The sequence below is a fragment of the Lactuca sativa genome, chromosome 1 (genome assembly GCF_002870075.4).
Source record: "Lactuca sativa cultivar Salinas chromosome 1, Lsat_Salinas_v11, whole genome shotgun sequence".
Taxonomy (NCBI): Eukaryota; Viridiplantae; Streptophyta; class Magnoliopsida; order Asterales; family Asteraceae; genus Lactuca; species Lactuca sativa.
The window spans coordinates 131,219,435-131,242,118 of NC_056623.2; positions in this window are offsets into that span (position 1 = coordinate 131,219,435).

Here is a 22,684-nt window from a genome sequence, read left to right on the forward strand (position 1 = left end):
CCAAGTATTATTGGATTTATTTAATCTTAGGGTTTTGGGTGTGGACTCGGCGAGTTGGAGGGTCAGCTCTTCGAGTAGAAGTATTAATTTTGGACGCGGGATCGGGACCTACTCGACGAGTCGGAAGGCCCCGACTCGGCGAGTAGGAGCTGTAAAAAGAAACCCTAACTTTTAAGGGTTTGTACATATAAAGGACTTATGATTCATTTGTGGCCTCCTTCAACAATTTACTACCCAGAGGAGAGCGATTTCGACTGTAAACCCTCTTTTGGTGAGAGAAAGAGCCTTTGTGAGCATTTTTTGAGGATTTGGGTAGATTGAAGGTGAAGGAAACAGGAGAGGAGCTGTGGATCCAGCATCTATATCATATTGGCCATCAGTCTAAGGTAAAAAGTCGTGGCCTTTACCTCTAAGTGTTTAGATCTCCTTTCTTGGAAGTGAATGACCATTTTTGGGAAAAATGGAGTCAAGCTTGAATTTGGACTTATGGTTCTAGATCTGGACTTCCTTAGGTCCCCAATGGCATAAAGTTGCTTCATTTATGCAATTCAGCCCCTTTCCATGTAGTAAAACCTTGTATGAAGACTAGTTTTGGTGTTATGGCCATGAGAGGCCTTGCATGCACGTAAAGATGCAAACTTTACGTGACATCTACATTAGGGAAGGCTAGATCTGAAGTTTGGGACTCTAGATCCCACTGGAAAAGGCCGAAAACGAGGACTAAAGGAGCTCGCCGAGTCCTTTAATCAACTCGACGAGTCAGCCAAGGAGTTTACGACCAAGGAGTTTTCGACTGGATGGGTTTTCGTTCAGGAGTTTGCGGTTGAGAGTTTGCGGGTGCGGACATTAGGGAACTCGATGAGTCACTTAGGTTGAGAGTTTGCGGGTGCGGACATTAGGGAACTCCATGACATCCTTACAGGTTTATGTACATGTTATGTATAGATACTTCTATGATGCATGATATTCTATTTGGTTATATGTGATATTGGCAGGGAAAGACCATGGGGGAGCCCATGGCACTAAGATGCAAGACCATGTGGGGGAGCTCATGGTTGTCCGGCAGGGAAAAACCATGGGGGGAGCCCATAACACTTAGGTGTAAGACCATGTGGGGGAGCCCATGGCATCCTTATGCAAGGATATATGGTAGAGATAGCTTTATGATTAATATGTTATGTGATATGTGGTAGAGATAGCTTTATGGCTAATATGTTATGTGATATGTGATAGAGATAGCTTTTATAGCTAATGCTATATGGTAGAGATAGCTTCTACAACTGATATGATATGTGTTATGTGGATTGTGTGTGGGGTATGCTCTGGGGGACTCACTAAGCTTTGTGCTTACGGTTTATAGTTTTGGTTTCAGGTATCGTCGATTTGGAAATGAAGAGCTCAGATTGATCGCAGTGCACACACCTATGATTTCCACAATGAATGATTTTGGGATGAACTCTGATAAATGTTTTACTTAATGATGATTTGAAATGTTTGAAATAAATGGTATCAATGTTTTAGCTATATTAAAAATGAAATTTTTACCCTTGATTTTTAGGTCGTTACACGAAGAAAAAGAAATGTTGGTGTTTGAAATGTTTTCAACAGAGCTATCATTATTAAAGTCCTCCATGTCCTCATCTTCCACTAATACTTGATCTGCACATAAGGTAGAAACATCAGTATCGTTCACCTCACAATTTAGTGGAGCCATGTTGTTCATTCTTAACTGAATTGTTCATTCTTAACTAAATTTAATACAGGGGGGCTGGCCATATTGAGCAAGTCTTTCTATTCATAATTATCATTAAAATGAGGTGGAACACTATCATACCCTAAGCCATTTTTCTATTTATCTTTCCATTTCAATTGCTTCTCTATCATAGATTCAACTATCTCACTTGACACATCAAATTTCTTAAAGTTAAGTTCAACATCTTCAAATTTAGCTTTTAACGCATCAAGTTTGGAAGTTAATTTGACAATTTCCTCTTTAGCATAACGTTGATGAACACATTTGGTGCTATATTCCTCCCTAATCCTAATTAAATCTTTATTTTGAGCATCTAGTTTTTCTTTAAGAGGCTTGTTTACTTTCTTGATTTCATAGATTTCATTTTTAAGATCGAAAACCTCTCTAACTAATAACTCATTATGCTCAAGATATTTATTAACCTTATCTACACAAGATTTAGAGCATGAAACTTCACTAACCTCTTTGATGGTAGGAGTGGTGGAGACCATGAAAGCAAACTGCAACTCCATCATCTTCTCCTCGGCCAGATCAACATCCTCACCATTATCAATCTGGGCAAGGTTAGCTCTTCCATCTTCAGTAATATTGAGAGCATGCATCTGATTTTCCCACGAGAACTGATGTGCCACCATAGCTTTCTTATTATTCTGAGGCACTTCTCTGTTGTTTCCAGCTGGAACCAAAACCCTCTCAGCATTATTCTACAATATTGGCTTGGTGCACTCACAAGCAAAATGACCTGCCACGTGACAGTTGTAACACCACAACTTGCTCTTGTTGAAGCCCACTTTCTTATCCACATTCACTCCCCAATTATTCTTTCTAGTTCGTTGAGTTAACTTCTTCGCCCTGAACACTGCCATAGCAATTTGCCATGATATGTCCATCTCTTCAACATCCTCAAGGTGAAATTGATCGAATTCTCCAATCATAACTGGAGGAACTAATTCTCCATCAACAAAGGCATTGTAGCAATTCATGAATCCAATCATCAGAGCCATGTTTTCTTCAGCTCCTTTGGTAGCAACTGGAGACTACAAGGTGTATTTGGTGGTGGAACTGGATGTAGAGGAGTTGGGAGATACCATTGGTAGACCAAAGGATGTATGAGCATGATGCGATGAAACAACTAAAAATGCATTGTTAGTGGATGCTCCTAAGCTTGCAGTTGAGTAGGAATTGACATAATTCATTTCTCTCTGCTTGTCATCCACTTCACATGCCTTGATAATAGCCATCACTTCGGCAAGAGAGAGTTTGATCAGGTCCTTTGTCTTCTTAACCACAGATACATTCATATCCCAATTCCTGAGAAGTGAATTGATAAGCTTCTTATTTATCTCAGAGCGAGACAACATAATTCTAGCAGTGTTCATTTCTGTGTTGAGAGTAATAAAACGCTGCAACTGAACTTCTAGAGTCTCCCCAAGAACATGATTGGACATGTTGAATCTTTGACGAAGCAGATCCTGTCTGCTTTGCTTCATATCCTCATTCCCTTCATACACTTCAATCAAGGCTTCCCACAAAGCCTTAGAAGATTTATATTCCCAAAAACCTTGAGCAATGTCAGGAGACAAAAGCCATGGTAAGAATGACCAGTGCTTTCTTATCATCTTCAATTTTGTCAAAGTCCTCATTGGTGTTATCTTCAATTAGCTTGTCAAACACAATTTTAGCTTCATCATCCAAGGTGGTTGTAATCTTGACTGGACCTCTCAGGAAGCTTCTCCACACTTTCCTATCCTTCATCTTAACATACATCTCAAATATGAATTTCCATTCAGGAAATCCATCAGCAGTCAGTAGCCGAGGAATTCGAGTTGTTGTCCCCATAATTGAATCAAGATCAGTTTGCATTGTAGAAAGAGAAGTGTTGTATGAGTCCATTATAAACCAAAAAGTATATATGATTAACTGAAAACAACTAGGTTTGACCGAAAAGTCGAAAGTCAAAGTTGTTGACCGAAAACGTTGATCGAGATCGTTGAACCAAAAACCCTGTTTGACAAAGATCGTTTGTGACAACCCGAAATTTCCATTCTGTACAAACATTATCACTTCAATAGAAGTTATAACATTCACAGTAAATTTTCAGACTTTTTCGTATAAATCTGAGTAATTCAGGGTTTATACTTCAGGAAATATCAGGAGAGTGGATGCACTAGGGTTTTGTGCAACACTGTTATTCCAACACTCTATTATATTAGAGATCATTTCAGGAATAAAATATTTTCTGCCAAAAATCTCAGGACTATAAATAGAATTCTGAAACAATTTCATTCATTATTTACATTTACAACTAGAGAAAAGCCATTTTCTCTCTCACGGATCTTTGGGTTTTCATCCCAAATCGTGAGCTCCTCTCTCTAGTAGTGTTATATAGCTTATAATGTGTTAATAACATAGATTACATAGCTAAACAACTAGATTTAGGAGCTTACTTCCCAAGGTGTTCTTGGGCGGTAAACTCCCGAAACAATGCCTAGCCTTTCCCCCGTGATATGTAACGAACTTAGGCTTGTATATAGGTTTAATTAAGACAAGAAAACATCAAAGAAACACCAAAGTTCAGGTGATCACGGCCCAAGAAGATCTTGGACCGTGAACTCCAAAAACATGGACCAAAGAGTGATTTTAACACTCCTAAAGCTTTGGACAATTACCTAGGTTTACTCCTACATAAATTAAGGACTTTAACACATAAAAAACCCCTCTTTTGAGAGATTACAGCCCTAAGATTGTGCTTGGGCCGTGAACATCAAACTAGGGCACCAAAGTGTGCCTAAGGCCTTCATTTGCTTTAGGTAAATGTCTAGAACCTATCCTACATGTGCATGAGACTTGAAAGCATCAAAAACACCCATTCCATGTGAGTTTACGGCAGTAAACTCCAAAGGAATTGGCCTTGGGGCCGTAAACTCCTCAAAGGAGTGTATCTATGCCCCAAACCCTTCCAAGAATTAAACCACCAAGTTGGAATACTTCTAGGGGTCATTTAGAACTTCAAAACAAAAAATAACACCAAGTTTAGGAGTTCACTCTTATGTATTTTATAACTGTGTTTTCATCCAGTAGATTTCACATACTTCAAAATGTGATACATGAAATGGTTTTCTATCTTAAAATACCTTGATAACTAAAGTATTAGTTTTGAAATGTTTATTAAAATGACATCAAGTCACTCTTAATTATTATTCAAAACTCTTATATATCTGGAAAAACCATTACTTTTACCTTCTTGAACAAAACTATACTTATACACTTATGTTCATATAAATGTTTTTGAGATTATAGTTTTCATCCTTCATTCAGTTTCCCACACTCTTGTGTAGCAAGGGTGTGTAAACCTACTTGAACAACCAATTACCTTTCAGTTAATTATCATAGGGATAGTTAGAAGAAACAAAACATTATTCCTATTACAAGGAATCACACAAGAGTCAGTTCATTCATGAGTCAATACCAGTACATTACCTGATACATGAGTACATTTACATATAATTACATGATACATGAGTACGTTTACATATGCTTACATGATACATGGATACGCTTACATGAATACATTACATGAGTACCTTTACGTAGATACATTTACCTGTGTATATTTACATGAATACTTGTATCTCGAATTGCGAGGATGATTTATAGTACCTTCTGTGTAAATTATCCTGCCTATCCCTAGTACCTCGGGATATCTAGACGGGACCCTATCCCTAGTACCTCGGGATATATGGACGGGACTAACCATTTCGGAACCCAGCTGTTAGCACCAGTGGGTGGTGAACATCTACGGATGCCTAAGGTTATTACTTTATTAGGAGTCAATTACGGTACTAACCCTTCCTCCGCCCTGCTGCTGCTACAGAGGACAATTGGACAATCTTCGGATGTTCATTAGGTTATATATGTCGTGTTAGCCCTAGTACCTCGGGATAACATTTACATATGTCGTGTTAGCCCTAGTAATGGGTTTTAGCCAAAAGACATCGTATGTGCTCATGAAAACCCTAATGCTTGGATCTAGGTTTTTCTATTGTACATGCTTTTAATCCAAGACTTAAAACCCTAGATCTAATAAATATAACATATGAATTAGGGTTTAGATCATACCTTGATTGTTATGTAGTAATAACAATCTCAAATCCTTCTTGTATTGACTTTAGAAAGCTTAGAGTCACAAATATCACTCCTCTAATGGCTCAGAAACACCGAGAGCAAGAGGATGAAGAGGAGAAGAGAAGGAGGCTGCCCAAAATGTGTGGAAACCCTAACCAATTAGTTCACCACGTTTTTGGGGCTTAAGGGTTCCTTAAATAGTGAGGCTATTAGGGTTATCTAACAAGGAAACCCTAATTTGGATGCTTAGGCCCTAAGCAACCCATGGACTCCTTCCTTAAGGGCCCTAGGACGATTTCTAATGGGTTTCCCCATAGAATTCGTCCACCCCTTTAATATGGAGTCCATTACCTCAATATTCAACTATTATACAATTAACAGTTCAAGTCCCTTAAGTTTAATTAATCTCTTTTAGCCACAAAATTAATTCTTATTAATTCTTGACTAATATTAATTAAACAATATGATTTCTCCTTTAATATATTATTCTCATAATATATTAATAAATCATATTAAATCCTTTCTCTCCATAATTCATCCTATCAAGTTGCCTTGATGAAGGCAACCCAAAAGGACCATGCACCATCGGGTCAAGTACATACCAAAATAGTTATGGACTTAGACACTAATCCAATAGTCTCCCACTTGGATAAGTCTAATAACTATTCCGCGTATGACTTCAGATCCTGATCTGCAATCGTAGCTTTCCAAATCCGCTGTCAACTCTGATCTTATCAGATACGCGTGTCCTTCAGATAAGGGATCATATATTCCACCATTCTAGATATCGTATAGACTGAGACATGGATTTAAATCATTCTCTTTGTCTATGTGTTGTTTCCCGAATTCAGATTTATGAAGACTGACAACAGACTACAATTGAACACATCAATTTAGTCCCAGCTTGGCCAAGCACTTAAGTCCCATCACTAAATCATCGAGGGGCCCACATATATCGCTTTTATCCTACCTTGGATAAAATGAACGGATAAACTTTGACTTAATGCTCGCTTGCACTCACTCACCAAATCACACACAACAATATGTTTTATAACACCAAGTTACTGGTGCATTTACATATTATCAATGTGCAACCGACTCACATGATACAACTCACACATCTCGGTTTCAAGAATATAAGATATTATTGTCTCACCAATCACTCGTGATAAAATCCATGAAGTGATCCAAGTGAGCGTGGGTTTAATCTAATGCTCAAATCATATTCATAAGCACTCATGAACGTTGTAGCAAAAATTTTCTTATGTCTAATGCTCTTTAAACAATCCACACACCAATTCACGACAGTCTTCATTCATATCTACTTCCAACATATGAACGACTGTGGCCCGTTCGAATAATTTGACTGTTCTTAACCAATTAAATTATTCAGGAAGTCAAAACATGCAAAGTGAAACACAAGAATAATACTAATCCCATATGGCCTCAACCTTTGAGTATAAATAAACACCTTTTATTTATCACCATATTGATTACTCATTATTTGTCGTTTTGGGTAATCAACTTCTTACTTGAATTACTTACCACACTTGTCCCATGCTCTTAGCATGCACACAATGCTAACCTATGGTTCTTGCTTTGTGAAATAGACCAAATGAACACATTTCCAATCATACTCATTTCACAACTCCCAATTCTTTCTACAAGTGAAAGAATATCAAATTCTTGCCACTTATAGATTATGCTAGATTCTAACATTTTATGCAATGATCCTTTCGTAATGTCATAGCACAAACGTCACAATGACTATTGCCAATATTATAAAGTCCTCTATCGGGAATTGTTACAAGACAATTCCATAGATGTGATGTCTTTCACTCAAAGTACATTCCTTTGAACACCCTTTTGCATAAAAGTTTCTAATCTAGACATAGATTCTCAATATCTAACTCCCAATATGGAAACCTTTCCATACTTACCATATGACAACTCATTCTTAATAGAATCTTATCGATTCATAATAAAGTCGATATGGTCCATCTAATATCATACTTCCAACTACTCACAAGCGACCAATCCTCGGCGAACCCTGGATTGTCCTTTGATAGTTGTTTAATTATCTTAGTGACCATATGACAACTCATTCTTAATAGAATCTTATCGATTCATAATAAAGTCGATATGGTCCATCTAATATCATACTTCTAACTACTCACAAGCGACCAATCCTCGGCGAACCCTGGATTGTCCTTTGATAGTTGTTTAATTATCTTAGTCAAGACCGATTCTTGTCCTTTTCCCTCTAAATATGTTGGACATTTGGAAAATTTTAGAATGGTCAAATATTATAGCATTTGCAATCGATCCTATACCCAAACCGTATGGGACACGATGCATAATGTCTATATAAAGATTTGATACTTTATCAATCTTCTGTCATAATATTTTACGTGCTATGTTCTCACAATTCGAAATATGAAGAAGAATGTCGTAATCATAATCGAAATTTAAGAACACACTATGCATCCTTGACTAAATTTATTAACATTCCACAACCTAAGCTTTTAGATTTGAAATGAAGCATAATATTCTCTCCCTTAATTATAGCAAAACAACTATTCAACCCTTACAACTTTGCAAAGTATGACTCTTGTTTTCTATAATTAATATTGCTAGCTTGCAATACTTGCCTTAATAATCATACAATCATAACATTTATGCTCCCACTATCATGATGATTATAATAAACATAACACTTATGCTCCTACTAGCTTTGACATGTATTCAAAAATAGCTTAACTTTCAGAAAAACAATGCCTATTGAATTTCTTTAAGTTCATATTTCTAATACCCAATGCTTTGATAATCTTTTATCAAGGCTTCTTAAACTTATACACCTTTGCCTTAGATAGCTCATATGTGTGTCTTAAACAATTCAAACTAATTGCCAAATCTCACAATTCGAATCATGGAAAGGGATGCTATAACCATAATCGAATTCGAGAATACAATTTCACAATCACTATCTTCTTAAAATCTTTATTAGTGAAAGCATTTCCTTACAGTCATTTTCATGAAGGATGGAATCTTATGACACTTAGATTTTAATGGTGTATGTGATACTATCCATGTGAATTTGTCAAAAACAAAGTTTACGACAAATTCGAACTCATATGGACCGAACTTTCTTAATCTTGATTTCTTGCATTATAGTAACGTGGCTGCCCACCATGTCTTCCAAGTAATTAAGCAGCTCACCCTTTCCTATCAATGTACTTTTCATTGATCAAGGTCCTTGCCTTTTATGCACTTAATGAGAACTCATAGGGCTCATATGCATAATTAACTCGATTACAACAACACAGAAACAAGATAATGTCAACACGATAGGTTGTAGACCTCTACTCGTGTGCTAGTGATGATCGATAAGGTTTATTCTTGATTAGTTATTGAATCCTTTCAAGACCATTAAGACTCCCACTGACTCCTTGACATATAAGATTCTTTTGTCAATGAACATTTCTTGACAAACGAATATTCAAGAGTAAGTGTAGTTTTTATCAAGACAAAACATTTTATAAAATTGGTCCTAGTTGGTCTTTGTCTTATCCAAGACATCACAACTTACCAATTTCAAATGTGCAAGAATAAGAAAACCTTTTCCAAATTCTACATTTTATGAATGTTATAAACCTTCTTAAGGCTTGTCACTTAATGTCACAATCTTAACTCTAAGACTTGTTTTGGAATGAAGTATGATTGACTTCTTGATTTAACCATTTCTTCAATTCTTAATTCCTCTTATTATACAGACAATTGTACTAATATTTACTTAGAGGATCAATTGAGATATGGTTCTTAATCATTAAGACCTATCATAAAACATAAAAGGTGCTCTCCCTTCTTCTTAGAATAGAGAAACTTTTATCTTTCTGCCTACTTGATTCTTCTTATTCGTTCTGCTATTGATTTAAACCTTTTCAATCAATTCAGAATTACACTTAATCTTGTAAGTATAATTATATTTACTAAACCTTTAGTGACCCCTGATGAATGTCATGTTACTCTTGTGGTGGACTTAAACAACACACAACTTTGTGTACTCGATCTCCTAGTCCTTCACTTGACACTTTGTCAACGACTTAGTATAATTTCCAAATATGAAATTTCTCATTCATCATGCAACCAAGTTGCGTGATTCCAAATTTCTGTCCAATTGAAACTTGGGCGATGAGAAACTCTCCCTATTTGGCAAATTCTCGACATTTCACAATTATCATAATAAGAATCACATCCATTCGTTGTAGAAATATGCAATCATCAATTTTTTCATAATGATTTTATTGCAAGGAAATAAATAAATGAGTCAAACAAATTTGTTTTATTCATAAAAGCAGCGGAAAACATTTTGTCCTTACAATGCAAAATCAATTGAAAAACTATGTAATAAATATTCCTAACAACTCTATCATAACTTTCTAAGCTCAAAATCTAATCTTCGAATCCATGCGATCGAGATCCATTTCTTCGTGATTAGACTCATCTTGCTCTTTCATCAAGCTTCCTCTCTTTTCATTGATCCTGCAAAACATTCAAATGCAATCTTATCACATCATGTATTAAGAATTAACGAATAGGAACTTAATGGAGTTAGATAGTTGATTTTACCTGAGGCACAACCACACTCTTTGACTCTCCCTTCTTCTAGACTCTTCAGGCTCTTAGGGCAGACTTGTATCCAACGCCCTTTCTCTTGGCAACAAACGCAGTTCGGTTCTCCTAGAACGTCCTCGGAAGCATGGTCGGTTGACTTTCCCAACAAATATGCTCCATTGCTTTTCCAAATCATTTCTGATTCAGCTGCAATGAGCATGTAAGTTAGGTCAATGAGGTTTGCGTCATGATCCATCATATAATACTTTCTTTTGAACTCATTATATGATTCAGGGAGTGACTGTAGAACCCAGCCTATAGCCAACTCATCAGGGAATGACGTACCTAACATTATCAACCTATCGATGTGTGATTTCATTCCCAAAACGTGGGCACACACGGGTTTACCATCTTCATGTTTCATTTCCAATAGGGCTTTAGTGACATTGAACCTTTCAATTCTTTGATCTTGTGGGTTAGGGAAAACAATGAGAGGAGGAGGAGGAAGTGAAGCATGATTTCTTGTTCCTCGATTGAATCGTGGAATATCATCTTCATGTGGAATGCTTGTTCCACGGGATTTGGGAAGACCATAGTTGTCGTACTTTGACATCTACAAAACGGGAGAAAACAAATTCAAGTTAGTTGATTTATTGAGTCCTTAGTAAATCACCCAAATGATATACTAGGGCTAGGACCCAACACAATATTCCACAACTCAGGATAGGGATGCCATAACCCTAATTGCAGAACATTTGAAGGTAAGTGAATGACGATTCACTAATTTTCCACCATGAAAACCGAAAAACGGATTAAGTCTTAAATGTATTAAAAACTCCTAGATTCTTTGAGATTCATTGAACTTTTTAATGGCATGTTTAAATCTCGATATGTCCCTCTAGTTTGTGACTGGGATACCGAGGATCACAAAGCGGGTGTGAATAACCATGCAAACTTACATGGTGCCTTCACATGTTACGGTCACCTATTTGATGTGCCGGTTAACCACACACGCTCCACCGAACTATGACAAACATTGAGTCACCCTTTGCTACCTTTGCTTAGAACCATTTAGTGTGCCGGTTAACCACACACGCTCCACTAACGTCTTCGTAAGGGCACAAAGTGTAATTTCATGGAATTGCATCAATTCACTTTTGCCTAAAGTAACTAAGATTGAGAATTTTATGAAAGCATTTAGTTATTTTTATACTTCATTATACTTATAATGGAAGGTTTTGTCCTATCCTACCCATTTGGCTAACGACCCTCCACTAGTCAAGAGTGCGGTGGGTAAGAGTGGATACCCATTCAATCGCCATTTTATAGGCAATTTCCTTAAACACCCCTTATATACCAGCTTCGTGAATGAGGCCTACTAACGGTAAGACTGACTTTTACTCATATATATATATATATATATATATATATATATATATATATATATATATATATATATATATATATATATATATATAATGTTAGACTTTTTGTAGGGTTTCAAAGCACTCCATGGATGATGGCAATGGGCCACTTTGATGAATTCTAGGTTAAAAGCCCAAGACTTGTATTTTCCCTATAAATAGTCATGTATTATTCACAATTAGGGTTAAGAGTGAGGCAAAATGTAGCCGCCACATGAGGTTTCTTATGTAGTGTTAGATTCTTTAGTCTATGCTTTAAGTGTAATTTATTCCTCTTGTTTGAATAAATCGAGTGATCATTCGACATAATCTTCATATTTGTGTTTGTTCTTATTTTCCGCATCTTGTTCATCAAATTTCAATTAGGGTTTTAATGCCAACAAGTGGTATCAGAGCGGGTCTTTGAAGATCTATTGATTTTTGAAGTATCGGTTCTTGGTTTGGTGATTTCCTACGCAAGTTATTCAAGATTTTCGGTGTTTTGGCGTCTTGGAATCAAAATTTTGTTCAAGTTACTGTTCATGGAGACTTTTGTTCATCCACTGTTCATGTGGCTCGTTGTTTGCTATCTTCTGTGTTGGTGATGGGCTTCGCAATTTGAACTAGAACTCAAAGGAATGAAATCGAGTTTATAATTTAGCTGAATTGAATTAAAGGTGTTCCAGATGGTCAAACACTAAAAGGTCATCCGCTATTCTTATGAATCACGGTGAAATGGGTCTCGGAATAGAGCATGTGTTTGGTTGGGGCTTATGTCAGAATTGATTGTGTGATGCGAACAAATGAATTCAATATTGAATCTTAATCAGGATAGACGAACTGTTGGTCAAAGTATGTAAAGTCAAAATTGACTAGGTTTCGGGGTGGACACGGGATGAACGACCAAACTTGCTTTGACTGTGATTCGCAAAGGGACTGTGACGAACATGTGAATTGGGTTAAAATTTCTTTGAATCTCACTGTGTTTTCCACAAAAAGTGAACTTGTGATTGGGTTCGTCTTTGAAATTGGTTCACTTTGGGTGTGATACTTGACATTCAGAACTCAGGGCTCGGTATGAATGCTTGTGCTCAAAACGAACCTAGAACAAACTTAAGTTCGGTTGGTTGCTCTTGGAACAAAAGCATTTGGAAGAAAGAGGGGAGGACCGAATGCGAACTTGTGCTTGGTCCGAACATGGTTTCGGTTCAATGAACCTGGACCGAACTTGGTTTCAGTTGCTTGTACTCGGAGCGAACCTATTGCAATCGATGTTTATATGTGCCAATTTCAAGGTTTCGCGTCTGCTTTGAGTAGTCGTTGAAAGATCAACTGGAGTATGATGTTGTGCTCTTTCATCTACGTCTAAATGGGGAAAAAGATAGTAAAGTTTAATTTTTTGGTCCCTGCAACTTCAGCGCATTGGCACTTTTGGTCCCTGTTGTTTTCACAGATTGGTATTTTTGGATCATTTCCAGTTTTTGCTTCAAATAAAGGGGTATATTGATGCAGAATTACCATTCCAGTCCTTGTCTTTCAGCAAGTGACAGTTTCAGCCCAATATTCAGAAAAGTTTACTACATTGAGGGCCGGTGAACAGTTTTGGATTTTTCAACGCTCATATTTTTTTCGTGAACAGAAAAATAGTGATTCCATCAAGTCTTGGCGGTTCGGAAAGTCATTTTTCGTGATAACGTCAAATTTTTCACAACTTTTTCTGGTCTTATACTGCATTGTGTATATCATTTTGTCGCGGGGGAGCTTAGTAAATTTTTTATCCATTCAAGATCATTCTCATGACCATTTGAAGGCTTTATAATCATGTTTTTGATTATAAATCGGGGGAGAATTTGGTATGGTCATTCGAAATTGGATTTGTAACATTTCATATTTGAAGATTTTTGATAAAGCTTGTGGTAGAATTATGAAGGTAGCTTTTATAGCGGAAGTTCTTCATCGAGCTTTGCTAAAGCTTTTACAGAGAAGTATCCTTTACATCGGAAGTTCTTTATCGAGCTCTGCTAAGGACTTGTTATATCTCCGACTTCTTGTATTTTCTCGATCAAGTGGCGTTACGAATCTTAAAGTTTGGGTTGTTATATGATATTTTTTGATGGCTTATATCATTAGCTTATTTAAAGATCATTGTGACTTGGAGGGGGAGCTCTTCAAAGACAAGAAGTCATTTGGTTTCTTTGTTCTGAAATGGGTTTTTATGGCGGGTTTGGTTTTCATGAAGATTCTTTGGGATTACATTCGAAAATGAAGTTTAAAGACATTACTTCAGTGCTTGATTTATATATCCTAGAGCCCGTGTTTGAAGACTATTGAAGAATCAAGATTCGTGGATTGCTTCATATATTCCTCGTTGCAAATCTTTTTATTCGCTAGATGCTTGTTTTGGAAGTTAAAGCATTGTCATCCATTCCATACTTTGAGGGGGAGATTGTAGGGTTTCAAAGCACTCCATGGATGATGGCAATGGGCCCCTTTGATGAATTCTAGGTTAAAAGCCCAAGACTTGTATTTTCCCTATAAATTGTCATGTATTATTCACAATTAGGGTTAAGAGTGAGGCAAAATGTAGCCGCCACGTGAGGTTTCTTATGTAGTGTTAGATTCTTTAGTCTATGCTTTAAGTGTAATTTATTCCTCTTGTTTGAATAAATCGAGTGATCATTCGACATAATCTTCATATTTGTGTTTGTTCTTATTTTCCGCATCTTGTTCATCAAATTTCAATTAGGGTTTTAATGCCAACACTTTTAATGTTATATATAGTATAGGGTGTGTTTTACACTTTTAAAATACTAGGGTGTTCTAATTTAATAATTTATACTTTTAATTTAATTAAATTGTACACCAAAACTTTATGTATTTATTAAATCTCTTTTAATTATACACTTTAATTAATTAATGAAACCATAAGGGTGTGATTTGAACTTTTCAAAACAATACTAGGGTTTTAGAATTTAACATCCCTAAATTAAACTTTTAATCAACTTTTAAATTCCAAAACTTGAGGGCAAGTTTTGAAACATTTCAAAACATTAGGGTTTTAACTATTTAAATTTCAAAACAAAACTATTAAGTTCAAATTTAAACTATAAAACCTAAAGGGGAAAAATTAAAACTTTTTTCACAAGATAATTCAAATCTAAATTACAAATAATCAAACTTTATCTAATAAAACAAGTGATTATCTAAATTTTGACAATTATCTTCTATTTAGGTAAGGATAACCACCAAATATTGATAAAATTTGGATTTTATAGCAAAAACATATTTAAGATAATTATCCAAAGCCAAAACAGGAAGAAAATCGCGAAAACGAGCTGGCAGACGTTTCGACTCGTCGAGTCTGGACCTGGACTCATCGAGTACACCTGACTCGGCGAGTGCACCAAGTGACTCGGCGAGTCAAACACTCAGAATCAAAAATTTTCGATTTTTAGTGCTGATTTCGATCAAATATGCATCAATACAATAGAAACCAATCTAGTCTCTGATACCACTAATGGGTTTTAGCCAAAAGACATCCTATGTGCTCATGCAAACCCTAATGCTTGGATCTAGGTTTCTCTATTGTACATGCTTTTAATCCAAGACTTAAAACCCTAGATCTAATCAATATAACATATGAATTAGAGTTTAGATCATACCTTGATTGTTATGTAGTAATAACAATCTCAAATCCTTCTTGTATTGACTTTAGAAAGCTTAGAGTCACAAATGTCACTCCTCTAATGGCTCACAAACACCAAGAGCAAGAGGATGAAGAGAAGAGAAGGAGGCTGCCCAAAACGTTTGGAAACCATAACCAATTAGTTCACCACGTTTTTGGGGCTTAAGGGTTCCTTAAATAGTGAGGCTATTAGGGTTATCTAACAAGGAAACCCTAATTTGGATGCTTAGGCCCTAAGCAACCCATGGACTCCTTCCTTAAGGGCCCTAGGACGATTTCTAATGGGTTTCCCCATAGAATTCATCCACCCCTTTAATATGGAGTCCATTACCTCAATATTCAACTATTATACAATTAATAGTTCAAGTCCCTTAAGTTTAATTAATCTCTTTTAACCACAAACTTAATTCTTATTAATTCTTGACTAATATTAATTAAACAATATGATTTCTCCTTTAATATATTATTCTCATAATATATTAATAAATCATATTTAATCCTTTCTCTCCATAATTCATCCTATCAAGTTGCTTTGATGAAGGCAACCCAAAAGGACCATGCACCATCGGATCAAGTACATACCAAAATAGTTATGGACTTAGACACTAATCCAACACCTAGTACCTCGGGATAACACTTACTTTAGTATATTTTCCTATTTACTTTATTTTGTGATAGGTTATACATTTCGCTTTATGCGATGGCGTGTTAACCCTAGTACCTCGGGATAACACTTACATTAATACTTTTTCCTATTTACTTTATTTTGTGATATATTCACATAAACGATGAGTTTAGACTAATTACCATTTGTAATAGTCAGAAAGTAGGAAAAACTATCATTTTACTTACAAAACATTTGGGTCTTGGTAGAAGACTACATTTCATACTAGTAGGAAATAAGGGATTTTCTAGAGTTTTCATACTTATATCAACCGTTTCCATTTAAAGAGTTACATAGCATACATAACAAATTTCCAAAATAAGACAATGAAATCTAAACACTTATGAATTCACTAGCTTTAGGCTGATACTCGCTTTCAAAATAACTTGTATTCTCAGGTCATCAGTAGACAGGTACGATGGCCAGGTTTTGAGAAGACGGAGCATAGACAAGACTCGTCTTTTATTTTGATTGTATATTTTGGTGTCTTATTACAATGAAAGAACACACATGTATTAAAACTTTACTTAAAATGCAATGGATGATGTTGTTGCTTGTTTACTACTTTACACTGTTGTGATACTGTACATGACGTCCTCCACCCCGGAACGTTTCCGCCGTTCTTGGTTTTGGGGTGTGACAGATTGGTATCAGAGCATTGTTTATAGTGAATATAGTATATCAACCCATAAAAGATATACTAACTATAAATACATAGGGATTAAAACACTCTGTCTAAGAGTTATACTTTTAAATAATAAAATATTTAAGTAAGTATACGTGCCTGCATTCATACTAAAATCAGTGTCACAATGACAAGAACAAAAGTATTACGATTGTTGAATATCACAAGTAAGCCTGGGGATATATAGTCAGTCTTGGGAATGGCATAGCCTGATCAACTATGCTGGTCCAAGGAGTGATTAGCATATGCCCAAGAATGGTTGTGATGTGGCAACAAGTCTAAAAACTTACCAACACAACCATAAAGAAATACCATAGGGGTATTTGGTCTTACTGTAATTATCTTAGTTAGTTCGTCTAATTAGCTATTTCTTATATCCCTTTTCTCGCGTAGATTAAAATGGTTGGATTTCATCATGGCGATCCGTATTTCCCAAACCAAGGCAACGCTGGATGGCTAGAGGAAGAACCAGAAGATGATCACCCAATCCCTTTGGATGATCACCATGCTGAGGGTTTTTCTGATAGTTCTGACTCGGAGCCTGAAGTCAACAACCTACCCCTAGCTGCTCAAAACCCAAACCTGAACCCCCGTCCCACATTTCAAGGACCCACTCCTCTGTGGGCCACTAACTTGAATACATGGAGTCATGAACAGGGTCAACCCATTCCCTACAACGGAGACAGAAGTTTCTACAACCTCACTGAAGGAGGTTCTGCTGACAGAGTCCTACCCATCATGGTTCGTAGGATTCTCTAGGAACACGATACTGGGTCACTCAACTATCAATCGAGTCTTGGAGATTGATGCCAACTCTGGCGTCAACACAGTCCGCATTCGCCAACTAGAGTCTGCTCATGAAAGAACTCTGGTCCGCAATGCAGCTCTGCAAAGAGAACTTGCTGAAACTCAAGCTGAAGTTAGGGAACTTTGAGCTCATCAAGTGAGAGCTGACAGGCGTATGAGGGACACGGAACGTCTACTATCGGGATCAAGGACTCACGCTAGCAGATCTCGTCGCCGATAGAATCTCGCCGACTCATCTTTTGGATATAACCTAGTTTATGTAAAACTTTGGTCTAATTTCCTATCTTTATAAATCTTAGACCTGTTAGGTCTTGATCTAGTCTTAGTTCTGTCAAAAATTTTCCTATCTTGGTTGGTGTAAGGCCTACTTCTAGGCCATTTTTCCCGAACTTGTTACATCTATAATCCCAATATTATTGACAGATATCTAATCATATGGAAATTATTATCCAAATGTTGTCATCTTCATTTAGTCATACTATTCATTTTGTTGTTGGGCTATGGGAGTTAGTCCATGAGACACATTCATTATTCATTTATTCTTATCAATGTCGTCATATTTTAAACGTATAGTTAAAGATGCCGCCACGCAGAAATCCCAGACGTAACCTAATCAACGAAACACCGATACCACCACCTCCACCACCACCACCTCAACCTCCTCAACCACCTCCTCCCTTCGATGCCACTATGTTCCAGGCAGCTTTCACTGCAGCAGTTGCAACTGTTGTGTCAGCCATCAACGCCCTTGTCCCTAGTGGATCGGGAACAGGTGCACCTCCCTCGAACCACGGCGAAAGCCATGGACACCCTCGGGAATGCACCTATAAAGACTTCACAAACGCCAAGCCCTGCAGCTTCAATGGTACGGGTGGGGTTACGGTGTTAAGGCAATGGATTGAAAAGATGGAATCTGTCTTTGAAATCTGTGCTTGCCATGAGGGCAACAAGGTCAAGTTTGCAGCTTGTACCTTCTCTGACAGAGCACTAACATGGTGTAACGGCCATGTTAAGTATCTAACTTTGGTGGTGGCGTATTCCATCAGCTGGGAAAAGTTGAAGGACATGCTGATGAAAGAGTACTGTCCTCGAGGCGAAGTACAAAAACTCGAACAGGAATTCTAGGGTCTACAAATGGTTGGATCCGACATCACAACCTACACAAATAGGTTCTGTGATCTGGCAAACCTATGCCCTGATATGGTTGCTCTCGAGAGCAAGAAGATAGAGAGATATATTTGGGGACTGTCGCCCCAGATCCAGTCAAGTGTGTTAGCTTCCAGGCCTATCACTTTTGATAGTGCCAAGGAACTGGCACAATCTCTCATAGATCATAGGAAACCTCAAAACCCAACAATCCCTGCACCTGTACCACAAAAGGTCAACAACAACAAGAAAGGGTGATCTAAGAGGAAAAGAGGGGCTTCGCAAGAATCCTCCAAAAGATAACAACTTGTGGCAATCAATGCTGCCACGGTAACTCCTGTTGTCCCTGCGAACCCCTTACCAGCAAAAACTTATGTTGGATCTCTCCCGAAGTGCAACAAATGCAATTTCCACCACCACGGACCTTGCAACGAGATGCAGTGCTCTAACTGCAATAGGAAGGGGCATACAGCCCGTTTCTGCAAGACTCCAACAGCTCAGGGCGCCCAGGTTCCTAACGCCAGTATGGGCCAAGCTTGCTACGGTTGTGGCGAAATGGGTCACTACAAGAGGAACTGCCCTAAAGCAGGGATGGCTGGAGGAGTAGGGAGAGTGATGGCCCTAGGCCACGAGGAAGCGGTAGCTGATCCTACGATAGTTACTGGTATGTTTCTCCTCGATAATTCATATGCTTGCATACTTTTCGACAGTGGAGCAGAGGAAAGCTTCGTAAGTCACAAATTTGCATACATGCTTAAACAAAAACCATGTGCATTAGATAATTCATTCACGGTAGAAATGGCTAACGGGAAAATAGAGAGTACAAACTGCATATACGTAGGTTGTACCTTAACGTTAGATGGCCATACTTTCAAGATAGATCTCATGCCAGTCCCAATTAAATGTTTCGACGTTATCATCGGCATGGATTGGTTGAGTCTTCTTCGTGCCGACATCATGTGCTTTGAAAAAGCAGTTCGTCTTAACCTTCCTAACAACGAAACCTTAGTTATCTATGGTGACAAACCTAGTACAAGCCTTCGCATCATTTCGTGCATTCAAGCCCAGAAGTGCTTGCGAAAGGAATATCATGCATTCCTCGCACACGTCGTCGATACAAGTCAGGAAATGAAAGACATTCAGAACATACCAGAAGTACGCGACTTTCCCGACATCTTTCCAGAAGAACTTCCCGGTTTACCACCACAACGCCAAGTCGAGTTCAGAATCGACTTAGTGCCAGGAGCTACCCCCGTAGCCAAATCTCCTTATCGTCTGGCACCGGCTGAGATGCAGGAACTTTCCAGTCAGCTGAACGAACTTCTCAAGAAGGGATTCATTAGGCCAAGCTTCTCACCATGGGGAGCACCGGTCTTGTTCGTCAAGAAGAAAGATGGATCGTTTCGCATGTGCATCGACTATAGAGAACTCAACAAGCTTACCATTATAAATCGTTATCCTTTGCCCCGCATTGACGATTTATTTGATCAACTTCAAGGAGCCAACTACTTCTCGAAAATAGATCTGCGATCCGGATATCACCAACTACGAGTGTTAGAGGAGGATGTTCCCAAGACAGCCTTCCGAACTCGTTATGGACACTACAAGTTTGTGGTGATGCCGTTCGGATTAACTAACGCGCCCGCAGTATTCATGGACCTAATGAATAGGGTGTGTCGTCCTTACTTGGATCAGTTCGTCATTGTTTTCATTGATGACATACTTATCTACTCTCGAAGTAAGGAGGAACATAGTCAACATCTCCGTAGAGTCTTAGAAACATTGCGAGCGGAGAAGCTCTATGCGAAGTTCTCCAAGTGCGAATTTTGGATTCAACGAGTCGAATTTTTTGGCCATGTTGTTTGCGAAGAGGGAATACACGTGGACCCTTCCAAAATCAAGGCCATTGAGAACTGGTCAGCATCAAAGACACCTACAGAAATTCGTCAATTTCTAGGTCTCGCTGGCTACTATCGCAGGTTCATTCAGAACTTCTCCCGCATAGCGAAACTGTCACACCCCGAAAACCAAAGGCGGAAACATTTCCGGGGTTGACTCCATGTTGAGTATCAAATCCAATGCACATAGTAAAGCAGTAATCATAAAACATTACATTACATAATATTGTTTACATCTGTTTGAAAGTAGAGTTGTACAAGTATTTTACATATGTAAACAATATTGTACTTTCAAACAGATGTAAACAATATTATGTAATGTAATGTTTTGTGATTACTGCTTTACTATGTGCATTGGATTTGATACTCAACATGGAGTCAACTCCGGAAATGTTTCCGCCTTTGGTTTTCGGGGTGTGACAGATTGGTATCAGAGCCCTTGTTTATAGTGAACTGGTATACCAAATCTTACATGGTATAAGACTATAAACATTAAGGGGCCTAAGTGCTCTGAACTAAAAGTATCCTACAAAATATAAGTATTTTCAAAAGTATTTAAGTATGTCGAGCTGTCGAAATCCGTAACTATAAGTAGAACAAAACATAAGTAAATGGGTGTTGTACACTGCGGTTAAACCTGGGCAGTTATGTAGTCGTGTCTAGGGTCAATATAGCCTGGCCAACTATATTCATTCGAGACACGGCCAACATGTGCTTGGGAGTGACTGTGGCATGCGGCATACCTAAAACTTACCCAATATCCCAAACAACGAATCGTCGCTGCAGCGAACCATGAAATACTATGGGAGTATTTCTCGAGCCGATCCTTTGTAGAAATTCTCGTATACGCATTATTCCTTGATTATTCCTCTAGCGATAAAATGTTCTATCTTGATAACTCCTCTATGCTTTATCGCTTAGTATGATGCTATATTTGCCTTGATGAGATATCTTCTGTCCCATATCTCTTGATTCACTTCAGAGGACTTATGATCCTCTCTTTCCTGATCTTTCTAGATCAAGATGCCTCCAAGAAAGAGACCTAGCTCAACGAACAACAACAATCCTCCTCCGCCACGACCTCCTATTCAAATCGATTTGGAAACACTTCAGGCAACCATTACTGCTACTATATCAGCCCTCTTACCTCAACTGAACTCTAGGGATTCGGGAGGTGAAACCCAAAACCCAGATGATAGCCAGGGACACCAAAAAGGGGGTTCCTATAAAGACTTCATGAACGCAAAACCAACATTCTTCGATGGCACAGGGGGTGTCATTGCTTTAACCCGATGGTTCGAGAGAATCGAATCAATCTTTGAAATATGTGGCTGTTCGGAGTCTGATAGAGTCAAGTTTGCTGCCTGTACCTTCCTAGACAAAGCCCTGACTTGGTGGAACGGCCGAGTCAAATCCCTAACCTTATCTGTAGCCAATGCTATGGGATGGGAAGTAATGAAGGAACTACTACGTGCAGAGTATTGTCCTCGGGGTGAAATCCAGAAGCTGGAAAACGAGCTGTGGAACCTGAAGATGAAAGGTTCCGATATCGCCTCTTACACTTCAAGGTTTGATGACCTGGCACTCCTTTGTCCGGGAATGGTTACCCCGGAAGGCAAAAAGATAGAAAGATTCATCTGGGGATTAACCCAGCCAACAAAGGGGAACGTTATAGCAGCAAAGCCAGATACCTACGACAGTGCAAAGTGTCTGGCTCAAACTTTGATCGATCATAGTGATGTGCAGGAAGAAGCAGACACCACCCCCGAGCCCACAGAAAAGAGTGGTGAGAAAAGAAAGTTTTGGAAGAAGAAGAAAAAGAGTCAATCTTCCCCAGAACTCTCAAAGAAACAGCAAATAGTGACAGTCCACGCTGCTACTATCCCTGCTGCTGTTTCTGTTGT